At 42.3% G+C, this 15,309-nt stretch overlaps 1 protein-coding gene across 2 annotated transcripts in view; it reads left to right on the forward strand.

Moving 5' to 3' along the window:
• Positions 1 to 15,309, forward strand: part of Plac1 (placenta enriched 1) — a 165,797-nt gene that overhangs the window by 11,440 nt on the left and 139,048 nt on the right. The window lies entirely within an intron of this gene.

The raw sequence follows: 15,309 nt of genomic DNA on the forward strand, positions 1-15,309 counted from the left end.
GTTTCTGTGAACTAAAGGGGATGCTATTTAAAGCCTAGGTAATATATGGCATTTTAAAACTCTTGATTTTTTAAAATAGAAATGTCTCATCAGTCTTTCTCTTGCTCTTTCTTCTTTTCTTATTGTCATACATATGCTAGGTGGCAGCTGCTCTGTCCCTGACTATATCCCCAGCTCTCCTTTTACCTCTGATCTTGAGACAGTCTCACTAAATTGGCCAAACTGTTCTTGAATTCATTTTGTGTTATCTGTATGGGCCTTGACTTTCCATCCATCCTCCTGCCTCACCCTCCTGAGTATCTGAGATTACATGTCTATGCCACTAAGCCTGGCTCAGTTTCCTGTTCAGCTTTGCATCTCATTTTCATTGCATCCACATACTATTGGAAGTGGCTAATTTGTGTCAAGATCCCTTGATGAGTACTCATTATTGGAACATTTCCTCCGATATAAGGCTGAAACAAAGCACGTGTCTCATTTACTACAGCCTGGTGGCCGGAAAATAGCATCATGGCCTTCTCCATTCTTTCTCATTCCAGCCAAGGCTTTAAGGGAAGTACAACAGATGTTGGCTTCTCCACTTGCCAGTATCAGACCCAAGTAAGTTCCTTTATTGCCAGTCATTTTATCCATAAATAAGAGCAGTCCAGGGCAGCAGGATGGGTCCATTGGAAAAAGTGCTTGACAACTTGACCTGAGTTCAAACCCCAGATCCCACAGTGAAAGGAATGAACTCACTCTTCGAAGTCTAATCTCTGCCTGTGCTGTGTGCTCATGCATGCCTGCACATACATGCACACACGGAGCTGGTTTGAATGACAATGGTCCTCATAGGCTCAGATATTTGAATGCTTGGTCTTCAGTTGGTGGAACTGTTTAGTAAGGATTAGGTGGTGTGGCCTTGGAGGAGGTGTGTCACTAGGGATGGGCTTGAAGTTTTAACATCCCATACCATTACTAGTTAGCACTCTGTGTGACTGTGCTTATGAATGAGGAGGTAGCCGTCAGCTACTGCTCCACCTCCATGCCTGCCTGGCTGCTGCCATGTTTCCCACCATGGTGGTTGTGAAACTGTAAGCCCAATAAACTCTTCTACAAATTGTGTTGGTCATGGTGTCTCTTTACGGCAATAGAAAAGTAACTCATGAACACACATAAGCATGTGTTCATAAGTACATACAAACTAATGAAAGAATAAGATAATTTTGAAAGGAGGAGAAATGCAACCTGCTATAAAATATCAACGTTCCTCCAATTAAACCCTGACAATAAAAGTAGCAACTGGAATTACTAAGGCAGATTGAAGATAAAATATCTAAAAGTAAAACCCAGCATGTTTCTGAGATATAAAGGAAAACTCATCTAAAAAGCAAAGGATGGCGAATGTTCAGAGGCACTCCACATCCTCTCGTACATCTGTGTAGTCTCTTTCCTATAAAAACATTGAACAGAGTTAAGCAATAGGAAGCAAATTTCCAAAAGACAAAAGAACTTTGAATACCATATTCTTTTTATGAGGAAAATGTTATGTTTGTTTGTTACTACTTACTTGGTCTTAAACCAACTTTATATTTAGAAGTTTACTTTTTAAGATATTAACTAGCTTGAAACAGGGCCAGAAAACAAGATTCTATTGTATAGCAGGAGGTTATTAGCAAGAGAAACAAATGGCACATCTAGTGATACTAGCTGCTATTGTTAATAACCTCCTTCGAGTAGTTGGTATATGACCTTTGAAGTCAATTCACACTTCTGGGGATAGATTAAAGAGCATAAAGTTCTGTATTGCAGTTGAACAAAATTTTTTGTTTTAATACATCAATGGACCTTTAATATTTTCATTTAATTTGAGCCTTCATTGAGAGTTCATTCTAAAGTGTAGCTTTGGGAATCATTTTGGCATGACATGTACTTTGTTTGATTGATTTTTTTCTATCAGCAAAAACACATCCCTTAGACATAAATTCCTCTTTCAGTTAAGCAATTTGTAAGGCAAGTCTAGGTCCTTTTAGTTCTATTGAGTACATGCTATGTTTGTCTTTATGTATAATAAAAGTGTCAGTTCACTTCCCATGTTTTGTAACTATAAGGATGAGTGTGGTGGAGCATACCTGTAATCCTGGCATGAGACACAGAGGCAGGTGGGTCAGGAGTTCAGTGCTAGCCTGCATGATGAAGAGAGTTTAAAGCCAGCTTGGACTATAAAGTGAGACCTCCCCATCTCAAAAAAGAACAATAACAATTGATACCATGTATTTTGTCAGTTGTTTAGTAAGAAGTAATGTCCACCTAAAAATCTTTCTGTTTTTTTTTTTTGTTGTTGTTGTTTTTGTTGTTTTGTTTTTCGAGGCAGGGTTTATCTGTGTAGCTTTGGAGCCTATCCTGGCACTCGCTCTGTAGACCAGGCTGGCTTTAAACTCACAGAGATCCACCTGTCTCTGCCTCCCGAGTGCTGGGATTAAAGGCGTGCATCACCAACGCCTGGCTCCACCTAAAAATTTCTATGAATAAAATAGAAATCTTGAAAACAAAACAAAAGAAATTTTACAAAAAGAATAGGAAAGAAAGAGAAGGAGAAAAAAAGCTTAAGCTAAACATGGTGGCATACATCTGTAACCCAGCACCCACAGTAGGGCCTCACAACTAACTTCTATAACTTCAGCTCCAAAGGGTATGATGCTCTCTTCTGGACTCCACAGGCACTACACTCATGTACACATCACACACACACACACACACACACACACACACACACACACACACACACACACACACAGAGAGAGAGACAGAGACAGAGACAGAGACACGGAGAGAGACAGAGACAGAGACAGAGAGACAGAGACAGAGAGACGGAGAGAGACAGAGAGAGACAGGAGACAGACAGACAGACACACACACACAGAGACAGAGACAGGGACAGAGACAGAGACACAGAGAGAGACAGAGAGACAGAGAGAGACAGGAGACAGACAGACACAGAGAGAGAGAGTCAGAGACAGAGACAGAGACAGAGAGACAGGAGAGAGAGAGAGACAGAGACAGAGACAGAGACACGGAGAGAGACAGAGACAGAGAGACAGAGACAGAGAGACGGAGAGAGATAGAGAGAGACAGGAGACAGACAGACACACACACACAGAGACAGAGACAGAGACAGGGACAGAGACAGAGACACGGAGAGAGACAGAGAGACAGAGAGAGACAGGAGACAGACAGACACACATAGAGAGAGTCAGAGATAGAGACAGAGACAGAGAGACAGGAGAGAGAGAGAGAGAGAGAGAGAGAGAGAACAAATCTTTAAAGAGAGAAATGGGATGGAGAGATGGCTTGGTGACTAAGAACACTAGTTGCTGTTTCAGAGGATCCAAGTTCAATTCCTATCACCTACATGGTGGCTGGCACACAACCATCTGCAACTTCGGTTCTGGGAATCCAACGCTCTTCTGGTCTCAGCAGGCACTGCATGCAAGTGATATGCAGATATAAATGCAGACAAAAACCCATACACCAAATAAAAATAACCAAATATTTCTTTTTTAAAAAATGTTATTTATTGCCGGGCGTTGGTGGCGCACACCTTTAATCCCAGCACTCGGGAGGCAGAGGCAGGTGGATCTCTGTGAGTTTGAGACCAGCCTGGTCTACAAGAGCTAGTTTCAGGACAGCCTCCAAAGCTACAGAGAAACCCTCTCGAAAAACAAACAAAAAAAGTTACTTATTTCTCCTTTCCCTTCCTCCCTCTAAACTCTCCTGTATACCCCTCCTTGCTCTCTTTCACATTTGTGGCCTCTTTTCCATTACTAGTTGTTATATGCATATATGTATACCTTCTCAGTCTGTACTCTATTTATTTATTTATTTATTTATTTATTTATGTGTCTTAAGTGTCCACCCGCCCCATGCTTGGCTGTGCACCATGTGTATGCAGTGCCCAATGAGGCCAAAAGAGGGCATTGGATCCTGGGGCCTGAAATTACAGATGGTTGTGAGCTACTTGGAAGGTTCTAGAATTGAACCTGGGTCCTTGGTAAGAGCAGCATCAACTAGAGACTACATTGGCTAATTTCTTCTCTTTCAATCTTCCCTCTCTCCTTCCTTTTTCCCCTTCATGCATTGTCTCTCCATGCACTCCAGGCTGGCCTCTGCTTCCCGAGTGCCAGTTACAACTCTGTACTACTGCCTGACACTCTATTTCATGATTTCTACTGTTCCTTTCCACACTTTGGATTCTATGACTTTATGGTAGAAAATGTGAAAGTGATTTTAAAGAGTTAAGTGGCAACCATCACACAAAACATTCATGTCATTATTGTTATTATAAATGTCACCAGTAGGTTTGTAGAAGCCAGTCTTCTCCCCACATCTGCTTTGGGGTCCACCTATAGGAAATTTCCTGACTTTCAGGCCAAGGCTCTCTTTTGACTCCATAATGTCTCTTTTAAAAAATTAATAAGCAGAGTGACCAGCAGAGACTTTCTTAAGGAGGCCCTACTAATTCCCCGCTCCACAGATATTTATTTTTCTCTTCTTTGGCAGAGTGCAAACTTCACTACAAGCCACCAAACAAAATAATGTCTTCTTTTAAAATCATTAAGTTCAGTGACCAGGCAGCTCGAAATATCGCAGGGTTTTTTCCAGGGAGGTCCGATCAACATTCTCCCCACCCCTGTACACAACCATCTTTCCTTCCCAGCAGAAAGCAAGCTGTCATAGAAACCACTGGGTCCACGCTATTTTGGCTTCTTGGATAGCTCAACTGTAGCCACAGCAAGCCAGTAACTAAACCTGTGGGTACAGAGTAGCCATAGGTTAATGAGAGGTTTCATTTAACTCTACATGGCCAGTGGTGTTCCACCCCAACTCTGCCAGAGTATGACATTACCCTGAATGAAAAAGCCCAGGGGCAATGCTTAGAAATAAGTTTAAGGTGTTATACATCAACTACGGACAAAGTCCTTTGCTTCTGTGGTATAGTCTATTCCATGCCAATCCTTTTGATTTAGCTTACACCATCTTGGGTTGTTCAGAGCAGTTTCAGTATATGGTACGGGTCCCCTTATTCCAACCCTGTAGCACTTTCAACACTGAGCAAAATGTTCTGTACACAATATTCACATGATTGGAAAAACAAATTCCAAGTCATGTCGGAAATACAATTTTTGAAGTATTTGCAATCCAAAAGCAATTGTACTGTTACTTATCCAAGAACCGTAGAAGTCTCTTTGTTTCACTCCTTAGCCTCAAATCACGTAGATTGGTTTAACAGCCCACCGTGTCTCACTAACATGGATGTATGCTTACCCCTGGCAGTATTGATGTTGGGGCCAATGAGGGGAGTTCGGGCATTGGTCAGCTTTGCCAATGACTGTGATAAATTATCTGTAATATATGGTATGTGATATGGTCAGTGGAGCCAAACAAGTCACTTGGAGAGTGAATTATTGGCATTCTGGACAGAAAAGGTATTGGGTCAAATCCAAAAACAGCATTGGATTTTCCTACTCTGTAAGCAGCAAGAAGAATGAGGGCCAAAGTGACCACAATCCTATCTAACTTCTATATCTCCATTTACTGAGATGTTTTTAAAGTCGTTGATGTGAACTCCAGAAAGGCAGCGAAAGTGTAGCCAAGGCAGTGAGATGTAAAGGGTGTCTTCCTGTCTCTTGGGATGACTAGGCAATTAGGCAGACAGGCCAGGGGAGGAAGAGTACATCAGCCTACTGAGGGAGACAAGGCAGAGGTGAGACAAGGAACTGAAAATACTCCACAGGAGGTGTGAGAGTTTGGAAAATTAAAAACAGCTCAAGGAAGAAGAGGATGGGGGGGCTACACCCGAAGGTCCACAGCCCTCTAAAATCATGGGTCATACTGCGTTCTGCAGCCTTGCCTATGACTGAGCTTTCTTGCACCTCTGCCTGTGGCTATGTCCATTGTCCTCAGCCTTTTCTTGGGTGAATCTTCCTTCTCAAGGCTGCTTCATTTTCAGCTTAACAGAAAGAGCAGAGGAATGGAGAAGGGAACAGATTATAGTGTTCCCCCTTCCCCTCTGAAACTGAGGCTGGTGTTTTTTAGCCCAGTACCTCCAAACAAAGGGAGAATGAGTTAGTTTCCTTCTGGGAAAGGAAGGAACCCAGCTCCCTATGGCTTAGGTTGTGCTTGCTACTGAGGCATTAATCAGGGCCCTGACATAGCTGGAAAGGGCTGGTTTCCTATTCATGTATAGAATCATAAAGGGGGCACAACACTCAAACAAAAGGCCAAGGAAACCTCTCCCAAAGATCCTATCAACTGAAGTTATGGAGCACACAGTCTGGCCAGAAGGGAAAGCCCATTTTAGAAAAGGAGCCTGTTTTTCCAGGCAGTGGCATTCCTGTTACTCCGGATATGACTATAGTTTCAAAGAGGTCACTGGGGTAGACCTTAACTTCAGCTGGCTCTCAGGGAGAGGCTGACTGCTTGTAGCAAGGGCTAGTTTTCATTATCTCTAGCATTAAGGAGCTCTGCTACATTGTTTTTAAGATGGTGGCCATTAAGATCTGATAGCAGCTCACCAACCATTTAACCTCTCAAACATTGTTTAGCAAAATACAGTTTTGGCTGTTGCTTCCAGCTCCAGCAGATGGGTCTAATTGGCCTTAGTCGATCTTAATAATTTTATGCCCCTGGGATGTTTCAGATATACTTACTTCCTCGTGCATAGCAATGCGAGCTAAAGGGACATTTGGTGTAGGCTTCTAAGGAAAGATCTTTCATCTATCTCCCTTTCTCTCTTTCTCTCTCTCTCCCTTTCTTTCTCTCTCTCTTTCTTTCTTTCTTTCTTTCTCTCTCATTCTCTCTCTCTCACACTCTCTCTTACACACACACACACACACACACACACACACACACACAGACACAGACACACACACAATTTTTAAGAAAAAAAAAGAGAAAAGAGCATGACAGTAGGCACAGGTGTGTAGTTCCAACTCTAGGGAGACTGAAGCAGGAGGGTCAAAAGTTCCGGGCAAGCCTGGCTTACATACTAAGAGTCTGTCTTTAAAAAATAAAAAAGAAGAAGGGGTTGGAGATATGGCTCAGTGGTTAAAAGTACTTGTTGCTCTTCCAGAGGACCCAGGTTCAGTTCCCAGCACCCACACAGCTGCACATATCCATCTGTAACTCCAGTTCCAGGGGACCTGACATCTTTTTCTGGTCTCTATAGGCACCAGCCATGCACACATTGCACATACATAAATGTAGCAAAAACACTCATACAGGTAAAAATAAAATAGCTAAATCTGAAAGTTTATAAAACATTAAGGTTACAAATATTATACAAATATAAAATATTAAGAACAGCCTTATTTGACAGACATCTAATAAAGAACAGAGCACTAAATATCTATTTAGTTGAACACTGGTAGTACTAAGTAGAGATTCATTAACTGTGAACTTCTCTAAACCTTAGTGGCAATTAGAAAGTTATTATGATTAGGAAAAAAAAACAGCAAGGGGCTGGAGAGATGGCTCAGTGGTTAAATGTTACTGCTCTTGCAGAAGACTCAGGTTCAGTTCCCAGCATCCACCTGGCTACTCACAACCACCTATAATTCCAGTTCCTAGGAGCCCAACACCCTCTTCTGGCCTTCAAGGGCTCCTACATAGATATGTGGTACACCTAATGTGATTCAGGCACATACATGCTCATATGAAAAGAATAAATAAATAAAGCTTTGCAAAAAGCAACAGCAAACTTACTCAACATCCACTTTGTGGTGGGCCTTGTGTTAAGTGTCGCACATGTATTAGGTAACGATCCTTGGCACAACCCAGTGAGGTAGATACAATAATGATTAGCGTTATTCCTGTTTCGTAGCAGTCTTGACTGAGGTTTTTTAGCATTAGTTCTGAAGACTGACATTGATGCTCTCGTTTTTGACATCCTAGTTATCTGCCTGATGTGTGTCCTTTAGACCTCTTCCTACTGGTTTCAGGATTTTCTGGTGTGAAATTGCCTATTCTTGCCTGAACCATTCATCTTAGAAACAGATGAGGTTTGTCTTGATTATTTATTTTGTAAAGTTATTTAAGTATTTTATTACTATTAGCATGTGTATGTGTCTGTGTGAGTGTGCATGGGATCATGTGCCATGACATGCATAGAGAGGTCAGTGGACAGTTGGTAGGAATCAGTTCTCTCCTTCTACCACGTGGGTTCCCGGTATCAAACTCAGCTCACCAAGCTTAGATGTAGGCACGTTTGTCTGCTGAGCCTTCTTGCTAGTCTAATGTCTTTCTTTTCTTTAAAAAAATATTTATTTGTGTGTGTGTGTGTGTGTGTGTGTGTGTGTGTGTGTGTGTGTGTGTGTGTGCGCGCGTGCGCGCGTGTGTGTGCGTGCATCTGTATTCATATGTCCATGCACACATCTCCTTCCACCATGTGGGTCCTGAGAATGGAACTCAGGTCATCAGAATTGACTGCAAGTGCCTCTGCTCACTGAGCCATCTTACCAACCCTGTGTCTTTATTTTTCTCATCAAATGGTTTTCACTCCCCGAATGATAAGCTTCTCGCAGGTATTGACTGTGCTTTTTGCTCCCTACACTTTCTGCACACCACCAAACAGAATGTTGAGCACTTAGTACACATTCAGTGAATGCTGATAGAATTGAATTATGAACCATTGTCTCATGTTCCAACTTTCCTCAAGGGCTTTCAGTTAGAACATTTGGCTGGAATGCCACACAGACAAATCTGAATTCGGGGGAAAATATGCAGTACATGTTGGAGTCAAATTTTCAGGCTGAACATTTGACATTACCTAATGTTCTGACTTCTTGTCAAGTTGGTGACTTATTATCTGCTCTCCCAAGCATGGCTTTTCCTTCCCTACCTTCGATGGAGGAGTTTTCTTTACTTAGTGCACCCCTTCCTCTCTCTCTAATCCTCTAGTGCAGTTTTTCGTGTTGCTGAAGAAGTTGTGTTCTGGCCATCCAAGAGTGACTTAATTTGGAACATGTGGCATTTGCGTCTGTCTTCACTTTCCTTCATTTTTTTCTTGTGTCTTTAAAAAAAATATTAACAGCTGGGTGTAGATGACAACAGCTCAAAGGTGACAACAGAAATACGAGGCCCAACCCTTGCTGTCTTTGTTGCTTATACTCAAAGAGGTGGAAAGACAGGACATTCATACAGAACAAAACACACACATTCGGGGAGTCCAGCATAGGAGGGAACTTGGAGGAGTCATCAATTTGAACCTAATTTAGCCTCTCAAGGAAGTCAGCACCTAAGTCATTGCCAAAAGTCTTACTCCTACTTTGTCATTTGTTTTAGTTTCTAAATGTTATTTTAATATTATTTTTATTTACTTATTTGTTTGGCTTTCTAAGGTAGGGTTTCACTATGTAGCTTGGGTTGGCCTCAAACTGGCAGCAATATTCCTGCCTCCACCTCCGAGTGCTGGGATTACAGGCATACAGAACTACAGCTGGCCTATTCATTCCTACCTTGGGCTTTCAAAGCCCTTCCAGAGTTGAAAAAGAAAACCAAAGCTGTATTCTTTAATTTTTCTTCAATGTCCCAGTCACTGTGATCACACTCTTGTATGTGTTCTCAGTGCCAGAACAGGCATTGAGGGAGGGCCAACCCTCCTAAGGGGGCAAGAGTAGGCTTGTATGCCCATCTTCAGTGATGACCTCCACTTGAATTTACAGGTTTGATCACTGGACTCAGGCAGCAACGCTTCCCCCATTTTGAACAGACATGTGTGAGAGCTGCCTGAGAGAGGATGGGAATACACCCTTCCCCAAAGCCCCTTCTTGAAGCTTCCACCCTGGGCCTCTCTGCACCTGTGACTGTTTGAAATCTGCACCCTGCCAGCTTTGTTCCTCAGTAATCCCTGCTGAGGGAATTTGGGCCTGCTCTCCACAGCCACTTCCATCTGCACTTGGCTTTCGCCTTGAGTCCACAGTTCTGGCAAGTGCTAACTTCTTCAAAGCCAGGGAGAGAAGAGAGCACATTCAAAATCATCTGCCTGGGGTTGGAGGGAGTGGAAATGGAAAACATGCTCAGTTTGGAGGCATTTCATTCTTTTGGAAAAATATGAAACCTCCACTGCTTTATTGTTTGTAGGCTGCCAAGTGTGTTCTTTTTTTTTTTCCCTCAAGACAGAGGAAACTGTCTCCGAGTCTCATTTTTTTTCAAGACAGGATTTCTCTGTCCTGGAATTCACTCTGTAGACTGGGCTAGCCTCAAACTCACAGAGATTCCGAGTCCTGGGATTAAAGGTGTGCGCCACCATGTCTGACTTCTGAATCCCATTCTTAAACACACACAAATGATATGGACAGCTTCTGCTCCAACTCTATGCAAAGTTATCAGAAAAGATGGAGTTAGATAGCGTTCAGAAACAATTGTTGTTCATCACAATGAGGTCACAACTGACCTTTTTGAGCAAAACTAAGGTGCTTGTCACTTTGTCCTCTATGATTGAACAGTATCTGCTCACAAACTAAAAACTTTCAAACACTTGTCTCTTCACTATTTTGCTACCTAGTTCAGCTGAGAGAAAAGTCCATGTAATTTGGAGGTTTGCACATTGCCCCTGGCATTTTGGTTTCATTGTGCTAGAGTGGGAGAAAAGACTGGTTTTTTTGTTTTGTTTTGTTTTGTTTCGAGACAGGGTTTCTATGTAGCTTTAGAACCTATCCTGGCACTCGCTCTGGAGACCAGGCTGGCCTGGAAATCACAGAGATCCGCCTGCCTCTGCCTCCCGAGTGCTGGGTTTAAAGGTGTGCGCCACCAACACCTGGAGAGAAAAGACTGTTAAGGGGTATACTTTTGTGTGGAAGGGCTGACTTCAGATGGAACCTAGGACCTCATACGTGCTAAGCAAACACTCTACTGTTGAGCCGTGTTCCTAGCCCAAGGTGTGTGTGTGTGTGTGTGTGTGTGTGTGTGTGTGTGTGTGTGTGTGTGTTTGCTGTAGGAGTTGCTGGGTGGGGCTGGGCCTACGGCTCGGTTGGTAGATCATTTGCCTAGCATGCACAAAGCTGGGTTCAATTATTAGCACCACATAAACTGAGCATAGCAGCACATGCCTATATAGCCAGACAAACTGGAGATAGATGTAGAAGGATCTAGAATCTAAGGCTACAGTTGGCTACATAGTGAGTTCAAGACCCCCACACCCTGGGCTGTATGAAATCATGTCTTTAAAAAAATAGGAGGAGGATGCCTCCTATTGTATAGAGCAAGGCTTAAACACAAACAACAAAACCTCATACAATTCAAAGGAAAAAGAAAACTCATAAAACCAGCCTCTGTTTATTCAAAGTGGTGAGTACTTGGAAAATAGATTACAGAATCATCGACTTTTAAAATAGATTTTTGCTGAAGTGTAGTATACATGGAAAAAGGAACATGAATCATTAGTGGACAACTTGAACTTTGCTTTAGATGAAGTGTCCTTATGCTGTCCAGACTTGCTTCCGTCTCCTGGCTCAAGATAGCCCCCTGCCCAGCCTCCCAAGTAGCTGGTACTGTGTTTTACTCTTTAGCTTGTTTTAAATTTACTGCCTGCCCATCTTTGGAAGGACCGTTGGTAAATGTAAAGACCCTTTTAGTGTACTCCTTTTTAAAATTCGTGTACAAAATTGCATTTTGGTATGGCATTTCCATGCATAATCATGGTAACTTGCTTTTATTCATGCCCCTGCTTCCTGCATTCCACCCACTCAGTGGTTCCAATCTTCCCCTTCACGAGTGTCTGCCTGATTTCACATCACGAGTACGTGTCTACATAGTAAAGTCTAGATTCTGCCTATGAAAGAAAACATTCTATTGTCTTTCTCCCATTACTCTCACTGCCCCTTCCCAGCAATTTCTTCCTACTCTTCTTGTATTCTCTTTCTCTGCCTTCATGTCATATTCATGTCTCTTTTAGTCTGGCTTATTTAGCTTCACATGATTTTTGCCTAACAAGACACAGGGTTAACTTCCCTGCATTAATAAGTTGTGGCTTTGGCAAAAATGACTATCATTTGGTGGCTGGAAACAACAGAAATTAAGCTGGGCTTGTAGTACACACTTATAATCCCAGCACTTGAGAGGCAAAGGTACTTGTATCAGGAGTTCAAGGCCTGCTGAGCTATCTAAAGTTTGAGGCTAGTCTGAACAATATGCAGCCCCTTTACAAAAAAAAATACATGCCAACAAAACAAAAGAAGGGGTGGGTAGATGATGCAGTGGTGAAAAGAGCTTCCTTGTAACACTGAGGAGTTCTAGCCTTGGAACATATAGTACAGATGGACAACTGACTCCTCTTTTTTGTTTGTTTATTTTTTGTTTTTGTTTTTGTTGTTTTTGAGACAACAAAACAGAAAAGTTTTAGAGTTTAGAAAAAGTTTAGAAAAGATCTGCCTGTCTCTGCCTTCCAAAAACTGGGATTAAAATCATGTGCCACCAACAAACGGCAAGGACTCTTCAAAGTTGTTGTCTGACATCCACATGCATGCCATTGCACATGCGAGCGCATGCGCGCGCGCATGCACACACACACACACACACACACACACACACACACACACACACACACGCAGAGACAGAGACAGAGACAGAGAGAGAGGAGAGAAATAAAGAGGGAGGGAGGGAGGGAGGAAGCCAAGGAGGGATGGAGCGAAGGAGGGAGGGAGGGAGGAAGCTATTCCACCACAGTTCTAGAGGCCAGAAATCTGAAATCAACTTTACAGCAAGGCTTACTGTGCTTTCTTCTGGGACTTCAGAGAAAAGTCCTTCCACATGGTTCTCAGTATGCCTTGGCTTGTGGCTACATCACTCTAAAACTGTCTGTCTTCTCCCTCTGTTGTGGCTTTCCTTCTTCTGTCTCCCATAAGGACACTGAACATTTGAGTCAAGGGTCTACTCAGATGATCCAGGATGATCTCATCTTGAGATCCATAACTTAGTTACATCTGCAAGACCTCTTCCTCAGGTATGGTGGTTTGCACCTTTAATTGCACACTCAAGAAGCAGAGGTAGGTGGATCTCTGAGTTAGACGCCAGCCTGGTCTGCATAGATTTCGAGAGCAGCCAGGGACTCTGTCTTAGAAATATTCTTCCTCAAACAAGGCCCACTTCACATCTGAGATGTGAATGCATCTTTCTTGCACACATCATTCAGTTTACTGCATCCCTCATCTGTCCTCCTAGCCATCCTCCTTTCATATGTCACCATTGGCCGGACCCCTAACACATTAGTTGTTGTTTTTTTCTTTCTGAATTTGAACTTTGTTCAAATGGAATCATAATAAAATAGTCTCTTTTGTTGAATGACTTTTTCTTTGCTCAGCATCATGATTGTAACTTTATTTATGAGATTATTTGTAGCTACTGACCATCCTTCTTGTTGCTGCATAGTATTCCACTGAATGTTTAATTTTTTTTTTTAAATCACTATTGTGCTTTCTGTTCTTGATACAACATTTGGCTTATTTTAAGTCTTGGAGCTTATAACTAATGCTGATAGGAACATTTCTGTATTTGCTTCTTGGAAACCCAGGCATGCTTTTCCATTGAGTTTACCTAGACAGGAAACTCATGGGTCCTAAGATGTGTGTATATTCAGCTTAGATTGAATTACAGATTGTCATTGTGGCTCAAGTATTCCACCAACATGCTGGGCCAAACTCAGGCTGCATGGCCATTATCAGATCATGCAATGGAAAGAGAGGTCAATGATGGGATGTGGGTGAGGCAAGAAGCACACTGTGTGAGCAAGTGTGTAAGACAGGCTTAATCACTTCCTCCTAAACCATCAGGCCTCTTGTTTGCTGGAGGAGTCACCTGGCTCACAATTAAGTGTCTCGGGCAAGCTCTCACCCTCACTTGTGTGGGCAAAGGAGTATTATGCATGAAGACTTTATTTATTTATTTATTTCTGTGGTTCTGGGAATGGTACCCAGGACCTCACACATGGTACACAAAACTTCTATCACCGAGCAACACCTCCAGCCTCTGAATGCTTTCATTTAAAGAAAAGTCTGCTTCAAAAAGAAAATCCTATCTTTGGGACCCTGAGCTACAAACAGCCAAAAGCAACTCAAAGTTGAACAATAACAACAACAACAAAATAATTTAATAAAATAGATTTCCCACACCCAACTGTGTTATTTCTTAAAAAACAATTTGGTGTAATGAAGTCATTGCTTCACAGAATTTTCCCCCAGGAAGAAATTTAAAAACTGAACATTTTGTGTCACTGTTCCCATGAATCTATTTTTTTAAATTTATCTTTAATAGTACAATATAAAACTTGTCTTCTTGATGGGGTTATCTTGCTTTAGGATAACAAGACAATGCATTCAGAATGACAAGTTTTTATGCACAATTTTAACCTGAATTTTTCATATGGATTATCAGGCTTCCTTGACTCCAACCATATTTTTCACAAAATTATTTCCTTTAAATTTCCTAATTATTCCATTCTGTTGAATACCATCAGTCCTGCTGAGGGACAATTGTATCTAAACAAATCAACAGGTTTTGCGTCATTGTCTAAATATGAGGGAGAAACAACCCTAAACTCTACTCTGGCAATTGGGTGGAAATGAAGAATTCTAAATGCACATTGGGAATGTCTCTCTCAAGCTCCCTTGGAAGCTAACTTTCATAACTTGTGGAGCCTAAAACAAAGCCAAACGAATTTTGGAAAGGTCAGTGGGAACAGGATCGGGGTGGGACTTTCCCAGAGAATGTTGAGCCTTTGCTCCAGGAGCTGTCTGGTCACTGCACAATTTGTCCTTCCCAGAGTGGGTGGAGAAGGGAGCAGATGCAATTCTTCTCTCTTGGTACCTGCGTCCAGAGGGGCTGGAAACCTAAGACTCTCCCAGTTGACCCCAGGGAGAGCCATTTCATCCTGGGAAAGAGTTGTTTGAACCACTGCTGTCAGGAACCTTGGGGATGGAGCAGAACATCTGGGGAAAGAAAGCAAGGAGAACTGTGTGCCTTGTGTGTTGTTTTCGAGAGGACTACCGAAGTGTTTCCCACAGTCCAGTTCTGTGTGCTGGAGAAATGCTTCTCCCTGAAGTCAGCTCCAGGAGGTCCCAAGCTCCCATGATTCTGCTGAGGGCTCCCAGGCACTGCCATTAGGAAACCCGTTTCCAACAATAATTGACCTCTCTTCTTTATTTTTTTTCAATTTTTCCTTTTTTCTCACATCCTGTCTTGTTCTCACTGTGTGCTTTTCCCTTCATCTCAATGTTCTCTTTACACATTTATTTCTTCCCTTTAAGATGTGGCCAAAGAGCTCTGATGGCTCTCGGG

This window comes from Cricetulus griseus, chromosome X (genome assembly GCF_003668045.3).
Source record: "Cricetulus griseus strain 17A/GY chromosome X, alternate assembly CriGri-PICRH-1.0, whole genome shotgun sequence".
Classification (NCBI taxonomy): Eukaryota; Metazoa; Chordata; class Mammalia; order Rodentia; family Cricetidae; genus Cricetulus; species Cricetulus griseus.